This window comes from Chironomus tepperi, unplaced genomic scaffold (genome assembly GCF_022539635.2).
Source record: "Chironomus tepperi strain 1889 unplaced genomic scaffold, CSIRO-AGI_Ctep_v1 contig_85, whole genome shotgun sequence".
Lineage (NCBI taxonomy): Eukaryota > Metazoa > Arthropoda > Insecta > Diptera > Chironomidae > Chironomus > Chironomus tepperi.
In genome coordinates this window covers 347,969-368,523 of record NW_027226207.1, presented here as the reverse complement: position 1 = coordinate 368,523, position 20,555 = coordinate 347,969, and positions in this window count along the sequence as shown.

Here is a 20,555-nt window from a genome sequence, read left to right as displayed (position 1 = left end):
AGGCTGAAGCGCACACCTTTTGAAATACAAGTTTTAATGAAATTTTAGATTTTTAAGATTGAATTTAAGATTGTAAATAGAATCAACTAGACCATAGCTTTTAATTAAATTCTGAATTTACTCATCATTTTGATATCCTTTAATAGTTCATTATAAGCAGCTAAACAGCGATTCTTAATTCCAATGCAAATTCAATGAAATTTTCCAAAATTGAATTTCATTCTTCTTTTTTACCAATCTGCTTAACAAGACAATATTTTTTGAATTGCTAATAATGTATTATTTATGCTCGGTAAAATCTTCGTGGAATCAAATTTTTTAATCCCCTAATTTCATAAAAAGAATAAATTTCTTAAAAAATAATCCAATTTGTCATCCTGCTTTTTCTTTTTAGGTATCACAAATTCTAGAAAAAAGCAATCATTTATTTACGCCATATTCATGAATACTGTCTTACTGATTTTGTTGGTAGTGAACAACAAGCTTCATGACATCATGTATGTTATCATAAAGGATTTCATCCATAAAAGCTTATTAATTTATTATTTTTGACACGTGCTCTGCAAGTCAAGATGTTTGCAAAATTGTTCTTTCATCATTGTCCTCAGAAGCGCAGCCAGAAATTTTTTGAGGGGAATTTTTTTCAAGAAAAATCCAGTAAATTGAATAATTTCTTTCTTTCAAACGTAGAGGAGATCGTAACCTCCTGAATACATTCCTGATGGGTCTATATTGTAAGAGGCATGAAATGAATCCCTTATTAGAAACAATTCATTTAATTTTCCTTCCTTTCAATTATCAGAGTTTTAATATCTATGGGAATTCTTAGGATGTGCTGATTGAAATTTATCACTGGTATTATCTTGGAATTTTTAAATTAAGATCACATTTACTATAAATAGAAAAAGTTGTAAAGAGCTCAAGATCAAGAAAGTTTGTGTATTGGCACACCTGGCAAAGGACAGTCAGCAATAGAATCACAATTGAGAGAGCTCATGGATCAGAGTTGATCTGTATGGCTAGTAAAGTAAGTAAGTAAACTATTGGCACACCAATAAATTTCTTATCCATAATCTTTTTAAAAATCCTGGCACGGATTTACAATTTTTTTCACAATTTATTTAACATCCATAAACATCGATTTAATTTAACCTTTGTTGAAGCATGAAAATGTACCTTAATGCTACGCAACCAGCATAACGGGTAAATTGTATCGTGTACCAATGTATCAAAATAATATTTCTATAAAGTTTTTTCTTTTATGTATAAGAAGAAAAAACAATGAAAAAATATCATTCTTGTCATGACATCTTCATCACTACCCAAATAATCATCATTGTGTGAAAGACGACGAAAAAGGGTCACTTTGGGAAAATTTTCTATTTACAGAAAAAAAGGAAGAAAATAATAATCGCTATAAGCGTTAAAAAGCACAGCTGAATATTTTTCAAGGTTCTGTATTTTCCTTCTTCTTCTTTTCCTTTTCCCCTAATGTAATTTGTGCATTTTTATATACGTTGTGTGAAAAATAGCTAACTATATGGCACCATACTCTGCATAGAGTATCGTAAAAAATTACTTACATAGTATCATACGCTTTCTTTCTCGCTTTTTTCCTCCTTTTACATGCTTTCCTTCCTTATCGATTTCCTGACCATGAAACGCTGTTATAGCGGAAATTTGTGAAAAGCACTGACTTCTGCCGTCACTTTGAATCACGTTAAACTAGTTATGAAAATTATATTTTTAAACATTTTTTCAAAGATTGCTTTAATCGAAAGCATGTATACAAGGAGCCATTATATTAAATTTTCATAATGCTGCATTTTTGCTCTAGGTTCCTCTTTCAAAATGTGTTTTTTATGCATAAAAATTGTGAAATTGTGCTTTACAAGAACAAGTGCACAATAAATGAAAAATTCTGAACATTGATAGTTGTTTTCCCTGAAAGGAATTTACCACAAGATTTTTGTACGTACAAGTCCATGTATATGTATGAATGGTTTGTTGTCAGCACATTTACATAGTTATAGAATCGTAAAAGATGTTTCTCTTGTTAAAATAAGCAAAGAGCTAAAGATGATGAAAAAATATACATGAAAATGTTATTATCCTTCTGGATCAGCAGATACATAAACATCTGTGTGTTTTTCTGTGATGAGGTAATTTGACTAGATATAAGAAAAACAAAAAGCATTAAATAAGCATGAATGATGTGTAAGAAAGGGAAAAATTATGTTGTTTCATTGTAATAAAAAACTTTTTTTTACATAAAAGAAGTTGAAGTAAGGTTATCACTCAAATGGTGTTCATGAGACGCAATCCTGCAGATTCAAGTATTAGGAGAGCAGTAGATCCACAAAAGCAAAAGGTAGCTATTGACATGGATTTAAGAAAAGTCAATTTTAAGGACATTCTGATAATGCAATTGAGATGAAGATTTCTAAGGTGATGAAAAAAGGTTCTTGGGTAATTAAATATGCAGCACAAATAGATTTCTTTTCGAATTTAATAATTAAGCTATTACAGGAAATTTCTGGGAGGCAAGAATTGTTTTTAATTTGATACCAAATTTCAATTTGAAAGTACTTGAATTGGTGGGAAAATTAAGCTGTTCAGCAACTTAATGAGCAATGTTATTATTTTTTGAAAGCATAAAATGCTTGAGCACAAGTATTTATCAGATGAAAAATTAAGCGGCCCTTGGGGATGATTAGAATGTTAAAAGGATGTTGCTCAGAAATTAATTTCTTTGGTTTTTTCTAAGAATTTATTCAAGCTTGAAATTTTAGGTGGCAGACGACTTTCATACCCGAAACATTGATAACAATATGTTGTTAATTTGAGAGATCCTTCAAAATAATTGAATATTGCTACATTTTAAATTTAAATTAATTGAAGATTCAACAACTTTTTCTCAGAATTTGGGACTTTTTAACTTGAACAAGTAAACTCGTGTAATTCCACTTAATCATTATGATGATTCTATAAGATTTGAAACTCAGTGGGATATCCAAAGGTATTTGTAAACATCTAAACTGGATTAAACGTGAAAATGTTTTTTCGGTGTCATAAGAAATTTTTCACATTCGTATGATATTCCTTAATCTGTAGAGAGAAGGAGATTGAGGAATGGAACAAAATATAAAAATTCTACAATTTTTTAACAAACATTCGGATTGATTAACATTTAGAGCTTGAAACTAGAATTTAGTCCAGTGATGGGCAACTTGGGTGCTACGGCACGTTAGTGTCCTGTTAAAAAATTATATGAACCGTGATCGAGGCTTATCACCAAAGAGTCTCGTGAAGAAAAAAGGTTGTTCACAACTGAAAAAGTCCCTTATTAATCTCTAATCTTAATTTCTAAAAGGCAAACATAAATTCATTATCGTTCATTAATTATAAAACTTTCCCATTACCATTATTTAAATTAATTTATTCACCAATTAACAGATTATTATTATCTTAGAATCATCTAATGACCAAAAATTTTTTTTAATCTAGTCTAATTTAATTAGTTTTTGGGCTCATGTTTCTCAATATCCTATTAGTAAAGTTTCAAAGTAATAGAACATAGCACACAATTTGTGGGAAATGTCTTGGAAATTTAAAACAAATATTAAACTTTTCTTAAAGACATCTTTTGTCTCTTCTCAATTTGTAACGCTATGTATAAAATTTCTACAGGATCTTAAAATTCATTTATTTCTAAATGAGTTAAACACAGATTATTCTTACAAAGAAGCTCAATTACTTTATTACTCCTTCCAAAAAATTTAATTTTTGCTATGAACGAAAATAATTATGAGCAGAAAAATTCGTCTTCTCATGTACATACTGCGTTCTTTTTAGGGTAGAAAGTTATTATTTTAGAATTATCTGCTGTTCCATCATCAGGTTGTCTTAAACATAAGATGTTGCTGAAAATTTACGAATTTTTTACTTTATATGCAGCTTTCTCGTAATGAATTTCAGTAATTTGAAAAACGCTTTCGTAATTTTATGCAGATATTTACATTCTTAACTCATTCTCGGCTCAAACAAATTTTTTTCATGCCTTCTTAAAATTCTCATATTTAGCATATATTAAAATATATGTATACTCATATATAAACGAAAGCATGAAAATCCGTTGTGACTTTTGACTTCATGCTCAAATGCTTTTAATCCTATTAAAGGCTTAGACGAGTTCGCTGAATAATTAAATTTCCTACATACATAAAAGTAGCAACAGAAGTAGAAGCGTCATAAGGTACGATATGATGAAAACGAAGAAGGAAAGGTTGAGGAACTATGGGAATGGTTCAGAATGTGATTTTGGAGAGATTGTGTGACTTGCGATAACAGATAAAACTAATGCTTGCATGACCTATTGACATTTTTGTCATGATCTTTTGAGGATATTTTAAGGAATTATCTTTTTTGCCCTAAAATCACAAATCGATAAAATCCTTTTAGAGGTTTGCACTTAAGGTCAAAAGATTTAAGATAATTCTTCATATCTATCTTATTAAAGCAGCAGCTGCTTCAATATATTAGCTTCTGTGAGGTTTGATTGAAAATGCTTAAGGCTGCTGATAAATTATTAATAAAAATAATGTAAAGTCTTAATCTAAAGTTTCCAATCCTTTTTCTTAAACTAAAAATTACGCAGTTTCCAAAGAAGTGACACATGCTGAGTGTTTATACCAAAATCCTCTGATGTTTTTCAACGAGATGTGTGTTACTTAAGCATACAATATCATTCATCCGCCTACGCTAAAAGATTCTCATCATCTCATCTTTCTTAATGAATTCTTCTTTTAAAATAATTTTAATGCATGCTGTTACACGTACATTATATGCTCTAATGGTACATTATGTATTGTATTTGCTTAATGTTTAAACAAATTGATTTCCTGACACTGAGTTGATTGAAAATTCATTTTAAATTAGAGAAAGGATTCAACTAAAATATGTATAAGTCATTTAATCGTCACAAACTAATGCGCCATAAATAATCTCCCACGATCTTTTTACTACTTCTACTTCAAGATGCTTTGAAATTTAATTATTCACGTTTTGTGTACGATGTAAACATGGGCGACATTCTTTCATCTCTTACTGAGCAAGAAAAGTACATATAATTGAAATTTAATGAATAGAGTACCATTGAGAAATCAAATCACATAATTATGTATGTTGTCTTTTTTTAGTCGTATATATCCTACATTCTATAGAACTGACTTTGATGATAGAAAAGAGCGAGAATCCCAAAAGATTGTTTTATTTATTTGAGTCATTCCAATTGGTTTCGTGATTAATTCCAGCAATGTTCGGAGCACCAACAAAAAAATTCCCAACAGTGATGCTCCGCAAGTAAATTGAGATTGATTTTTTCATAGCTATAACAGAAGAGGAAGATACAAATATATGGATTTGAATCAATATGTGAGATGTAAAGCTCAGAAAAACTACACAGTAAAGTTATATAAAAATAAAGCTTTTTTGAGCGAAAGCACCGATAGAATTGGTCTTCATCTGTCAATATTACTATTTTATTTAAGGAACTTTCATTAGAATGGAATTTTAAAATATCCACAAAACTCAATTACGAAAGTAAAACTACAGCAAGTACACATAGTCTCTAGAGTAAGAGTATCGGTAATGAGCTTGTTTAAGTAAGAGATCTCAGTATAGTGCCCTTGACGTAAAGTGTCTTCTAATTAATTTCAATTAAACCATGAAATTAACTCTCTGGAGCTTATTTAAATAAATTTCACACACTAATTGTCTTAACTACATTTAACACTAAAAGCATACTATAATTTCACATGCTGCATCAGTGATGCTGCTATTATGAGCAGTCTGAAATGTGAGCTCTAATAAACTTATATATTTTTTTCTTTACACTCATTCATTGCATATAAATGGTTCATAGAGGCTGCATAAATGGTAATAAACTGGTAAATGAAGTTGGCAACAACCCATGAATGGAAACATAAATATTAAATGAAGATTCATCTACTTCAATGTATTTTATTTCTGCTTTGTTGCTGAATAGACTTAAAACAAAATGATCCAAAAACATTTAAAATAAAAAATGCTCTAAAAAAGGAGAAAATAAAATAAATCGACGCTTTATAAAATTTGGAAATATAAATATTTCTTGAGACACTCAAAAATGTAACTCAAAAATTTTCCCAAAATATAGCGATGGAGTACAAGAACTCAACGACTAAAAAAGCGTGGGGCGGTCAAATTACAAACTTAAGAACTATATTAATCTTTCGTTTACGCCCCACGCTTTTTTAGTCGTTGAGTTCTTGTACTCCATCGCTATATTTTGGGAAAATTTTTGAGTTACATTTTTGAGTGTCTCAAGAAATATTTATATTTCCAAATTTTATAAAGCGTCGATTTATTTTATTTTCTCCTTTTTTAGAGCATTTTTTATTTTAAATGTTTTTGGATCATTTTGTTTTTTACGTAAAAGCGTTTTTTTTAAAAAGGTTTTTTAATGTTTTTTATTTACTTCTTTTTAGATCGCTTTGTTTTTAGTCTTAAGGATCATGTATTTTTTGCAAGTTTTTTTTTCACATCTTTTTTGGTTTTTGTATTCACAAGTTTTTTTTACATTGGTTTTTTTATAATTTTTTTTTCATAAGTTTTTGATCTTTTTAAAAAAGCGTTTTTTTTAAAAAATTTTTTTTAATTTATTTTATTTACTTCTTTTTAGTCGAAATTATCATTACATAATGAACTCCGTCCGAACTATTTTAGTTCGAGCTCTGCTCGAACTTTGTACCTTACACCACAATATATGCTCATGTACCTAAAGTCTTACAATGTTTTTAGAAAATTTTCACACCTTCACTCGCTTCGCTTCGTTCAGTGCGTAAAAATTTATGAGCTTCGCTCAACCAAGTCCGAACTCCGTTCGAACTATTTTAGTTCGAGCTTTGCTCGAACTTTGTACCTTACACCACAATATATGCTCATGTACCTAAAGTCTTACAATGTTTTTAGAAAATTTTCACACCTTCACTCGCTTCGCTTCGTTCAGTGCGTAAAAATTTATGAGCTTCGCTCAACAAAGTCCGAACTCCGTTCGAACTATTTTAGTTCGAGCTCTGCTCGAACTTTAAACCTTACACCACAATATATGCTCATGTACCTAAAGTACACGCATATCTTGCTTTGCGAAAATGAACTGAAATTTCATAACATTTACTTCTAAATGTATTCAGTAGATCATTAGTTATTAAAACCTGCTTCGTCGGTCCCTGATTACTCAGGTCACAGGTCCAACTGCGTGAAAGTGAAGCTAGGCACATAGATATGAGAGGCTATTAGCAACCTTGTTGCATGTATTACGCTTCAATATCTTTTCTGAACCCATTGTGGCACTATTACATATGTTGTATCTAAATATCGAAGCAACTGGTTTGTAACTGTGCACATTTCTCTAGGTCAATTTCAAAAAATTGACACGATTCCTCCATCCTTCCAATCCATCCTCCTCCTTTGATTGTCTTATCAGTTCGATCTGTTCGCCTCACTATGTGACTTGAAAAGATTACTCGAACGTAAAGTAAGCAACCACAATTGTCTTATCAGCTCGATCTGTTCGCCTCACTATGTGACTTGAAAAGATTACTCGAACGTAAAGCAAGCAACCACATTATATCGAAGGTGGTTGATGATTTCGCATCCGCTCCATCTCCTTTAAGGCATCTGTGTTACAACATCCTAAACCCATCAGCTTACTACAGTCTAGCTCTTGAATTTGAAGTCCATCCAATGAGCGTACACGACTTAATGACACGTACGCTTGGCCCTTTGCAAATAAAAGTGGACCCAGATAAACCTTTGCATAATCCACAGAACAGCCTTGCATCTTGTGAACTGTCGATGCCCAAGATAAAATTAGTGGTAGCATTCTTCTTTCGATCATTCCGTCAGACTTATGTTTTCCAGGGAATTGGAGTGATTTTGGTTCAATTAAATGAATTCCATCCTTACCGAAATCTATTTTGACGGATGGTATGTCATTAGAATACAATTGAGCTCTCCGGAATAAAGGCCAAATGATCTCGGTTATATGACCAATATTACCATTGACGAGACCTTTAGCTACATCAATATTCGATCTTAGCATTACTTTAGCTCCAATGAAGATCACTAATTCCTTTGGTAGGCCACCGGTAAGATTGATATCATTTGGTACCATTCGTGCTAAACGTTCAGCAGCTACGTTTCTTGTGTTATCTACCAGTTGATCTTGGGCAACAACTGTGGACATTTGAACATTATTATGTCTATACAATTCGATAACACTTGCATTATGTTTATTAACCATTTCGTTAGTTGGCATTATTCTTAGTGCCTTATCGATTGCAAAATCCCCAACATCATCAGTTGATACCTTTCTCATTAGCGTTTGAAAATGTTCTGGTCTCATTTCACCGACTCTTAAAGCATTCAACAAGTCAGCAAATGTCGTATCACCTTGCTGACGCATATTTTGCGTCAATTCAACAAGAGCAAATAAATGCCAAAGATTTATAGCATGCGATATGGACATAGTTTGTTTAAATACTGGACTTGCATTAACTGGTGGTAGTTGCATCAAATCACCAAAGACTAGTACATTCAAGCCTCCAAATAGGCTAGTGCTATTTTTCAATTCTTTTAGTCTTGCATCAATCATTGTAAGTACTTTATATGACACCATTGAAATTTCATCAATGAACAAAAATTTCACTTCTTTCCAAATCTTTCTCATATTAGTCAAATAAATTCCAGTTAGTTTACCAAGATTCAATACTTCACCGGGTTTTTGTATTGGTAGTTTTAACAATGAGTGTAATGTATTGCCTCCAACTAAACGAGCAGCAACACCTGTCAAAGCACCTACTTTCACACTATTTAATCCATTTTGATCACCATAGCATCGACTGACTTGATTCTTAAGCACATTGAATAGAAAAGTTTTTCCTGTACCAGCTCCACCAGTTATGAACAATCGTTCACGATGTTCACTTCCATCCATTTGCTCTGCAACGCTCTGAGTTATTTTATTAAATAACTCTCGCTGTCCAATGTTCATTGCCTGTTGTGCAGTAACGAATTCATCATTATTCATGGCTTGTTCATTAATTTCCAATTCTTCTTCTTCTTCAATTCCATATGCTACAGGTTCCTCAAGAATTTGGAAGGCATGTGCTTGATTAAATGCAATTTCAAGCTGACGATCCCTTTCCCGATATGTACGCATTCGTACACTCATTTCCATTAGTTCACTTTCATTCGCTAGAAAAGCTTCTCTTGCTGTGTCAAATCCTACTACCAATTCATCTTCATTTCTAAATGGTTTATATTGCAAGAGAAGACTATAATAAAAGTTTTGTGGATCGTTTGCTGCAATGAAATATGGGACTTTTATAACTGCTGGAGTTGTACGAATTATCATACGCATGTTATTTTGTAACCGAATTGTCCTCCTTCTTCCTTCATCCTCTTCAAAATCTCCATAGGCATCCATATCAATGTTTTCTTCACCATCATTTTGTGGCTTTTTGTAATACGCCTCAAATAACATGGCGAATTCTAAAAGACTCATATTTTCAAATTCGTATCCATGCTGAGGATCTAACGGGCGCTGTTCATAACGATCCATTATACTTAAGAAGAATCCCATACCTTGATTATCTTTATCGAACTGAAGAACGTGGTATCTTTGATGTTTCAGTCTTGTGTTTAGAAATATTGTCTTTCTAGAGCTTCCTCTCATGTGAAGATGACACATTCGATAAACAGCTTCACAAGCAGATACTTGTCGCTCATTCAGTATTTTCATGCAAATCTTAAAAAGCTTAACTGAGATATCTGACTCTTCTCTTCGTATTTGCCGTATTGCTTGCACAAAATCTGGATTCATGTTTTCAGGTTCTGACTTTCCAACGTATTTTGCAACATAGTATGCAACTGCTTCATTAGTACCACAGGGCTGTATGTCCATATTACCTTCCCATACCTGCAATATGGTTGGATTATAGTTGTTCACCCATCGTTCATGTCTTCTTCGCTTTAATATACTCGTTCGTCCGTTGTTTCTGACAAACTCATCAGATGTAGTACTAATGATTTTTGTGATATTACTTTCACGTCTTGGGAATCCAAATCTACACACAACATTGGGATCATTCTTGTTACAAGTTTCTGTGTGACGATGTACTTGACACTTTTTAACTAAATTGTACAATTCAGAATCTTCTTCTGGCATTTGACAAGAAACCACTCTCTCAAACATCTCAATACCTTCAGGAGATTCAAAATCAGGATGATTTTGAATCCAAAACAGCATATGTGCATGCGGACTACCACGATTCTGGAATTCGATTCTCCACCAGAAATCTTTGACCTTTCCTCCTAGAATATCACTGTTTTTGACAAATTTCATGAATGCATTAAGTCTAATCATGAAATGCCGACTAACTATTACAGGATATTTTTCAACGAGTAATTGTGACTCGTTAATCGTTAAACTCCTAGGATCTACGTCTCCTCTTCCGTCAGCTTTCAATAAAGCTATACGCATATCAATCCAATTAAGATCGTTACAACTAAGAGTTACGAAGTACGTTGGAGGTCCAAGACATCTGATTTGGGCAATTAGATCAGAAAGAGCGCTTCTCCAATATGCAGATGATCCTCTTACATTTCGCATAATCAAATGAACGTCTTCTATTGCACCATTTTGATTTTGAAATTTTTTAGCACAGGTTGAAATCATAGATTTAACATTATTCGATTCTTTCATTGAAAGAGCATAAAACAAATAAGCACTGGACTGAAACCGTGAATCACTTGACAGAATCCGAAATTGGAAGTAATCTAAAGGAGTGATATCAACGGCTCTGCTGTCCTCCTTTAATCCGTTCTTTCCATATGGAAAGAGGTCGAACCATGCAAATTCCTCGTGCTTTGGTTCGTGTCTTATATTCACTATGTTATTATTCGTTTTTCTTCTAATCTCATTGAGATTATCCGACACTTCCACAAATTCTTCGAGGTCAGGTTGAGCCATATCAGTCGGAGCCATCATAGATGTTTGTATAGGTATCGAATTTAACTGTCCACTAATTGGCGTTGTTACAAAATTCTGGATTTGATCATCAATTTCAGTCTGTTCTTCTCCAACATCTGCATCCTCTGTATCCTTAATGGTAACATCTATGAAATCGAGTGTGTATGGTTCGTTTCTCGATGATGATGTTGCTCGCTTGCACACTCTATGAAGCTCGTCCAATGTACTGCATTCAATAACACATGCTTTACCATTTTCATCATTTCTGCATTTTGCTCCTTTAGAACCACAAGAATGAGAGTCCGTAAAGAAATATTTACCGTCATTTAATATGACTGAAAAGCATTTTCCCATAGCGATAAAAATTCCAGCACTGTGTGTTTCAAATAACTCTTGCAAAGATCTTTTTAATGGAAGTATACGGAATTGATTCTGCAATTCCTCATCTAATGGTTCGACATCATTTAATGAATCTTTTAAGTTTCCAACCCATGGAGGATCACCTCCACAATTGAATGAAAATGACTTTTCAAACATCTCAAAATCCTCTCGAATGAGTGCAAGATACTTCACTGACAGGTATCCATTTTGATCAACTTGCTGGCCAATCGGTAGATCTTTCGATAATATGATAATACGTTGGTACAACTCATCACCAGAAAACATGTTTTCGTCAAGCATCATCTTTGTCCATTGTCGTGGCGGAACTACACTTGCTCGGACTATATTAGCAAAAGCCATCGCACAACATTGTCTTCCTCCAGTTTCAGGATACAATGTCTCATTTCCTTGATGATGCGATGCTTGCAATATTCTAGATAAAGTATTACACTGTTTATATTGACCTCTAAACTCTCGCTGATCTGGACAATGTTCCTGAACGCGTATAAAGTCGCTTTGTTCTATTCTAGCATTAGTGTCAATTGTGACATCTTGATATAACGGATTGTTATCTATCAACCAACGTAGTGCTTTGAATATGCGATCTCGTGACACCGTGAATTCACGGGTGCAATCAATGTTCTCCAGGTGTTCTGTTACAACAACCATGCCCGATTCTTGCGTAGATATAGGTAACATGTTTGGCAATGTTTCAGTCACTTCAAATATATCTTGGGCAAAGAGGATTGCTTGTCCTTTAAATCCCAATTGACCAAATCGACCACTCAATCTTACGATTCTAACGAAAGCCTTGATTCGACACAATAGGCGTCTTTCGAATAAAGTTAAATCTTTAATTTCATCAGGAATTTCACCAGGGTCAAGGCTATTCCAGTATGCTTTTGGGGGCTGATCTTGCTTGTTACTTGTTAAATGTGTCTTACATCTAAAACAAACTTCCAGAATACCTTTTCCGACCAAATTGTCAGGTAAGTAATTTATTGCTGCATTACTTGGGGTACATCGAGTTATTTGATTCGGGTAGCAAGTTTTGTTGCAAATGTCACAGACTCGATCGCAGAATACATTTATAGCAGCTTTGAATGCATCAATACTTGCATTTTGCTGCGTTCTGTGTACTTGCATGAATTGTCTGGCTTGGACGACTCTAGCCGAATGTTCCTCTTCTGTTGCATTCTCTCTGTGCACTTGCATGAATTCTCGGGCTTGAGCAGTTCTAGCCGAATGTTCCTCTTCTGTTGCATTCTCTCTGTGCACTTGCATGAATTCTCGGGCTTGAGCAATTCTAGCCGAATGTTCCTCTTCTGTTGCATTATCTCTGTGCACTTGCATGAATTCTCGGGCTTGAGCAATTCTAGCCGAATGTTCCTCTTCTGTGGCATTATCTCTGTGCACTTGCATGAATTCTCGGGCTTGAGCAATTCTAGCCGAATGTTCCTCTTCTGTTGCATTCTCTCTGTGCACTTGCATGAATTCTCGGGCTTGAGCAATTCTAGCCGAATGTTCCTCTTCTGTTGCATTCTCTCTGTGCACTTGCATGAATTCTCGGGCTTGAGCAATTCTAGCCGAATGTTCCTCTTCTGTTGCATTATCTCTGTGCACTTGCATGAATTCTCGGGCTTGAACAATTCTAGCCGAATGTTCCTCTTCTGTTGCATTCTCTCTGTGTACTTGCATGAATTGTCTGGCTTGAACAATTCTGGCCGAATGTTGTTCTTCAGTAGCATTCTGTCTAATCTGAGACTGGGCTAAATTATTCCGCTCTCGTCGTTGCGAAAAGATTTCATTAGACAAATCTTCATTACACCTTCGTCTCTTCGATAAACGTGTATTCTTAGCCACTTCAGTTTCTTTTGTTCGTTTGTCCTTATACTTTTGTCTTGCTTTTTCTAATCTACGCTTCCGCTGCGTAGTAGTTTCACTACCTCCACCAGTTCTATTTAAATATTTTTTGATTAAATTCATTTTTTGTTCTCACGATTTCCGCGACAAATAACGGTCCATTCCCCCAGAGGTCCGGTTAGAAGAATAAGGCACTTATACAACAGGGTGTGCCAGGTACCCTGAGGTGTCCGCTAGCGATATGACATTTTTCACGCCCACCTTCATATCACTCAGCCATCGCCGCGCAACTCTGCAATATATTGGCTTAGGTGGCTTTTATAACCTAATCTAAATCTGCTTCTGACTTGCATCATACTAACGGGATCCACCACTGGAAGGTTCAGATTAGGTACTTGAATGATAGAGGCTATGAGTAATTTTAATTACTTGTTTTACGCATTTCATTCTTTTGGAACCCATTTTACATTATAACCCCAGACTTGTATAGTACAAAACATTAATAAAATCTCACTCATAAAAACAATCCAATCGAATCCTTATGATACTGCTTATGTTACAATATGTATGTGCATCAAGTATTCCTTTCACATAACCACTTTCAAAACCTTAACTTACATGATACTGGTCAAATCAAAAAACACAACAACAAAATGGTTAGAGCTAGATGATTTTGTAACCTCCTACTATGCTTATATGTAAAGAATAAATTTAATTTTTTGCAAACCACCACTTTTGGCCCTACAAACTTTCTGTTGTTGCCATAAGAAATAAAAAGCTTATAGATTGTTTTAAATTGAAAGAATCACATAAAATTTTCAAAAAAATTTATTCAGGTTTGCGTACAGATGACAATTAATTATACTTTATTGTAAACTAAGTCCATAATATCGAGCTATAGTTGTTGCATTAACATTGTACAACTATTTCTAACGTATCATTGGCAATAATCATATATATACAACAGATACAAAAATTATCGTTCTTGTGAAGTATAAAATTTCATACAAAAATCTAAATTCTCTCTTTTTTTGATCATTTATTATTTTCTTCAATTCACTTTAATTAAATACATTTTTTATGTAATGATCAATGAATATTTTACCAGATGATTATCTACTTCTCGACCCATTAACATTTTGTGAATATAATTACAGATTAACTTTAATCCAACGATTTATTTAAATCTTGAGTCGGATTTAAATGCTTCAAAATAACGGTTTTTTAAAATTCAAATTTGTCCTTTGGATTCCTAAGAGAAAATGACTTATCATTTTTTTATTTGATTAAAAATAGCTCAGAGATATTGAAAATTTGACCAAATCAATAAATGGTATTATTAATTAATCTAAAACAAATCATATAAACATATTTTCAGTTAAAGAAATATTCTAGTTCATGCAAATTAAAAATATGCATCATTGACTTTGGATTTTTTTCCCATATATAATGTTATTATATTAATTAAAGCATAATTAAGCATTTTTGTGACACAGAAATGCGAAAATATTGTATTGTCATCGGGAATACACATGTGATAAAAATTTGAGTTCAATTAGAGCAGTAGAAGTGGTCGAAAAATCGATCGCAAGATTTGATCATGACCAACCAACCAACCAACCAACCAACCAACCAACCAACAGAGTAACTCAATAAAAAGCGTTTAATAATAAAAAATAAATAAAAAAAACTCATAAGCTTTTATGGTCGGAAATTAGGTGAAAAAAGATATTCTCTATAGAATATGGAATGCAGTAACTACGTGTTTGTTATGATTTTTAGCACCCTTCATCAATATGCGGTATAATGTTGGCCTAAAGTCTACAATTTTATTGATTGGAACAAGAAATAAAGTTATTGTTGTATGAAAATTAGCTTAGATCCTTTACGGACAATGAACAAACTTACTTCAATGAGCGTGCTCGAGCGTGTACATTAATCAATATAATTATGCATGTTCAATTTTAGTGAGCATACTCATAAGCATGCTCTTTGTTGTTTTGGGGATTGTTCTTAATCCGGTATAATTTTTATTCCTATCACGAATATCTGCAGTTGTCATTTGGAAAGTTATTACAATTTTTTCGCATTATTTTATATGTGAGCAAATAAAAATTAATTTCATTGCTGTATACTCAAAATAAAAATTTGAATTTCCAATATCTCTCAACTTACAAATTCGCTTTTACTATTGTCAAAAATGAACAAGACCAAATAATGAATTTGAAATGTCTGTGAATGCAAAATTTTAACATGGGAAGAAAAAGGTAAAAATTCAGATCAAAAAGTGCGACCTTACTCTATACACGACAAAAATCTCATCATCATCAGTAACATGCCTCTCTATATGTCTCACAGAATCCATATCGAAAACTCACATCCATTTTTCATTCATATGATGCGTAAATGCTTGCTCAGTTTCACGAATGTGCAAAATATAAAAAAATGAATAAAAAACATCGACAATCATTTATGTGACTGAAGCGCATAATAATCTCTTAGTAGAGAGTCTAGTAAGTTCGACAAATTGAAGTCCAAATAGCTCGTGAATTCTAAATATTTGAGTACGAGCAAATGAAAATGACAAATGAATAAAATTGTGTGATGTATGTTGTTGGCCATTGATGGTGATGCTGCAAAATAAACATATGTTTTTTGTGTGAGGCATCATCAAGTATTCGGGTAAGTATAACTCACTTGAGTACTCAAGTGGGTGGTAACATATTGGAATAGGAAAAAATTGCTAGCACTGCATTATTACAGGTTAGTCATTATATGAAAAATGAATAGAATCATCAATCTATTTCCTCGATTCTATATGTAGACATGTTTTGTGTTATGCTATGCTAATGTAGCACTTTTCTTTTCAAGCACTTATTCTTATTCCATTAGAAAGATTTTTTGCCATAGTAAAGAGAGAATTTTTTTTTCAATTATCAGCATGTACTCTGATAAGCTATTGATTTATGATAGAAGATTGTTATTACTTTTGCATAATTTAAAATCCACTCGAGTAAAAAGTTTGCAGAGCGTATATAATTTAAAACAGTTTTTTAAAGCATAATGTTGTCACATTTTCGGTTTTTGATTATCTTGGCATTGTAGCTTTAAAGTCGAGATAATGCGCTTTAGTATTTTAACCACAAATACTTTTACTGTTATTCTTATAAAATAATTCAAAAACTTTTCTCCGCCTCCACAGGAAAAAAAAAAGTTTTAAGCAGTTTTAAGTTCGAAGATAAGCTACAGTGAATGAACTATACAGAAAAAATTACCACAATGACTCATATAATGTTTATAAATTTTCCTAAGGAGGCCACAAAAGTTCAAAAATAAAAGAATCAAACTTTTTCTTTCCTTGTATAGACGTTCATTAATATCAGCAAAATTGTTAAGGTTCCTATGTTTTCAGCACTGTTTTCAATGGATTAACAACTTTTTGAAAATAATTCTAAAAGTTTAATTTGTTTGGCTTTTTCATTTTTTTTCTATGAAGCACAGCTTATTGTGTAAATTTATGAAGTCTGTTGTTTTGAAAATTGAAATAAAAACGAAAGCAGACAGAATCCATAAAAGTGAATGAGTTTATACAACCATTGCATTAATTTTGGTTTATATTGGATATTTTAAAAATGCTTGGGACGCTTATATGAAGACTTAGAGCAGTAATTTTGGGGATTGTTGATGGAAATTGAAATGACGATCGTTTACTGAACTTGGATTAAAGGTTCGAATTTTAAGCTGAGAACATGATTGAAAGTTTTCGCAGCATCATTGTACCTCAGTCATTAAATGTCTGAGATTATGTACATCTCGTTGTCGTGCTTCCATTAGTCATATCCAATTTATCTATATTAAATGAACTACACTTGTCTGTCAATCTGTAAAAGTAAATGTTTTATTTAATACCAACTATCCGATGATTGTCAATTAATCATGAGAGTGTTATATAGAATTCATCATCTTGTATCCTAAAGATATATTAATGCTGTATGTATCCATAAACAATAATAACTAAACAAAAAGCAAAAAGTTTGCAACATGAAACAAAATTTCTCACACTTCATTGAATCGCCATAAATCACAAAAGTTTGTATAATCTATTTTGTTGCAGAAACATAAAAAAATAAGAAGTAGAAAGAGTAAAAACGGTAATGAAAACCTAATAAAAAAAGAATTGAAGAATCATGTCAAACTTTATCCTAAAAAATGGAGCAAAAGTTTTGTCTTATTAAAACTTTATGTATAAAATTTCATGCACACTTAAAGATATAAAGTTGTCTGAAGATGCAAAAAAATGACAAAAAATATTCAAGTACTAATGCCCACAGCGCATTTTTGTTTGTTTATGGATTATTCTCAAGAATTAAATGTCTGCTCATCGTATGTAAAATTCTTGTATGGGCTTGCATTATGAATAAGAAACTTCCTCATCCAATGACACCGGATCTTATTAGTGAATCAGTATAACTTGAACTTGACTGAGAATGCTTTCCATATAGTTACTGGCAAAAATCTCAATGCTTACGAATGCAACGAACAAAAAAAATTTAATTTGCATAAGACAAAGTTTATGTTTAATACCTCATAAATTTCATACAACAACTTATATCTTTACATCAGAAGAGACTTTTATATTCTACAGCGAACAATTCTCTTATTATTTGCATGAATAACAAAGTAGAATTATGAATAAATACTTCATAAAGCACAGCAATTCAATTCAAGAGGAAAAACAATTAGCGTAAGCAGTTTGTTATGAAAAAAGTACGTACAAACGAGCTTTTTATGATTAAATTGAATTCGTTTAAGTTTTTTTTTTTTGATTCCGTAATTTTATTTATAAATCAAAGCTAACTTCATTTAACTGATGATGTGCACTCGCGTATGCCCATGTATCGGTTACATCAAAAACTATCTATTTTCAATATCCTATTAGCTATGTAATTCATCACATTGGTCTCTTTTTTTTCATCATCTTCTATTCAATCTGATTACACGCCACCGCTTGCTGTTCATACTTTATAACTTCGAACGTAGTTTTTAGGAATCTATTAAGTCATAAATGAACTTTTGACACAGTTTGTCTTCTATTTTAAACTTTAATTTTCATTGGAAGAGTTTGAGTTTTATGCTGTATTGTGCTGGTTGTAGGTGTATGATGGGACATCATGAATCATGGTTCGGCCAAAAACCCCAGACTTGCATTTTAGATGCACCGTTATGCACTTTTGGGCTGGACCTTATAGTATGCTGTTGACTTGCGTTTTTTGTCTGTTACAATGCGCTTCATTGAAATTGAATCTTAAAATTTATAACTTATCGTCTGTAGGCTAAAACAGTTTATTTTCAAGATCGAGCATTGTATATAAAAAACTTGCATTTCTTGTGTCGGTAAATTTATGACTATTCAATCAAATGATTAATGATTTGAACACTTTTGAAGAAAAATGGTCCAAATTTTCTATGTTGCTGATTATATGACCTTGAACTTTTTTGATGAGCTGACCGAAATAAATTTAAATTTTTTGAGCTTCCTTTTCCAGCTAATTGAAATGTTTGCCTCTTTTTCATTCCATAATTTTGTTTACTTTACATTACGAAATCATCTACAATAGGGAGAATTGAGATGATTTAATTGTAAAATTTCCATAAAATATAGAAAATGATGAGTTTGAGAATGGAACAGTTATGAGCATGTTGCTGTTCATTACATCATAACAACATAATACATAACGATCATCTGTAATATTGCATACACATTAGAAAGGAACTTATATCGAAATAACTTAAATCATACAAAACTCTAAAATAAATAAAAAAGTTTATGGAACAAATCGTTTTGGAATATATACTGACAACAATAAAATGCTTGACACGTCGTGTACGAAAGACACATCAGTTGAATATAACAAAAGAAGAAAAATTGAATAAACTAATATGTATTGAATTTGACAGCAACTGCACTTCACTCTTTCGCATTCACATATGTCACACAGACATGTGATTCATATTTAGAGCATTAGATGAGCATCCGCAGGCATTATGAGTTATTGCTTTTTGTGGGCAGCAAAAATAACATGACCTTCAATGATTTTGCCTTTTTCTGGAAATCATATTGTCCACATCATATTGTTTTTTTCTTACTATGACGTACTTCAACCGAATTTTGAGTAAAGTTTTGGCAAAAATATGAAAGAAATCATTTTGGCTGCTTTCCACACAAACAGATTTTGTTCGAAAATTGTGCAGTATCAAGTCATGTGATTCATCTGAGATTCTTCTTCTCGGCCTACACCAATTTGCTTCTCTCATTACTATTTTGCAATTTTTATGCATATTATAGCAGATGAAATAGTTTAATTTATTTATTGATCTTGAGATGAATAAATTTTCGATCATATTATTAAATTAAGATCTGTACATACATAAATAATTGAATATGATCATTAGTCAGCAATTTAGGAACCATGCTATAATCATCAAAATTCTGTTTGAATTGTTGGATTTTGTAAAGCGCAGCACGTTAGATGTATCTCTCACCATCGCGAAGCTCATTATACGATTAAATGCTGTAATTGAATGCCCAAAACTATATACTTAATAGTTTCATTAGTTAATAAGGCGAAAAAAATATGAATTAAATCGTATCTTATATTAACAAACGTTGCACGGTCAGTGTCAAGTGCAGATTTATGGGGAGTACTTACAAAAATTTCAATATTCATGGATGAGTGAGCCTAACTAGTAAATTAACCACCATCTAATTATGCTATATCTCATCTTACAGTGCTTATTGATTTATGATTTTTGAACCATTTGTTATGGATTTCAACACATTTTTTTTGTGTATTTCGATCTTATATCTGATGTATAATATTTCAACTGCACAGTTCTTTCGCACATTGCTACAAGAAATGTAAAGTCTTTTGAATATTAATGTAAATGTAACAACTATAAGAATCATAAAAATGCAAGAGACATCGTTCACGTATAATTAGTATTATAATTTTTTGCATTTTCTATTTTTCCCATCTTTTCAATAGATGGGACACACACAGAACTGTTGCCTACAGACATAATGTCTTACTGTTCCAATATAAAATGCGCATGATAATAACGTAAAAGCAAATAAACGACTTGTAACACTTTGCGCTTATAATTCTGCACGTTCATCATCGCAATAGACAGTTCTTCTTTCAAATGACTGAAATGTTGAAATAAGGCGAGAAATCTG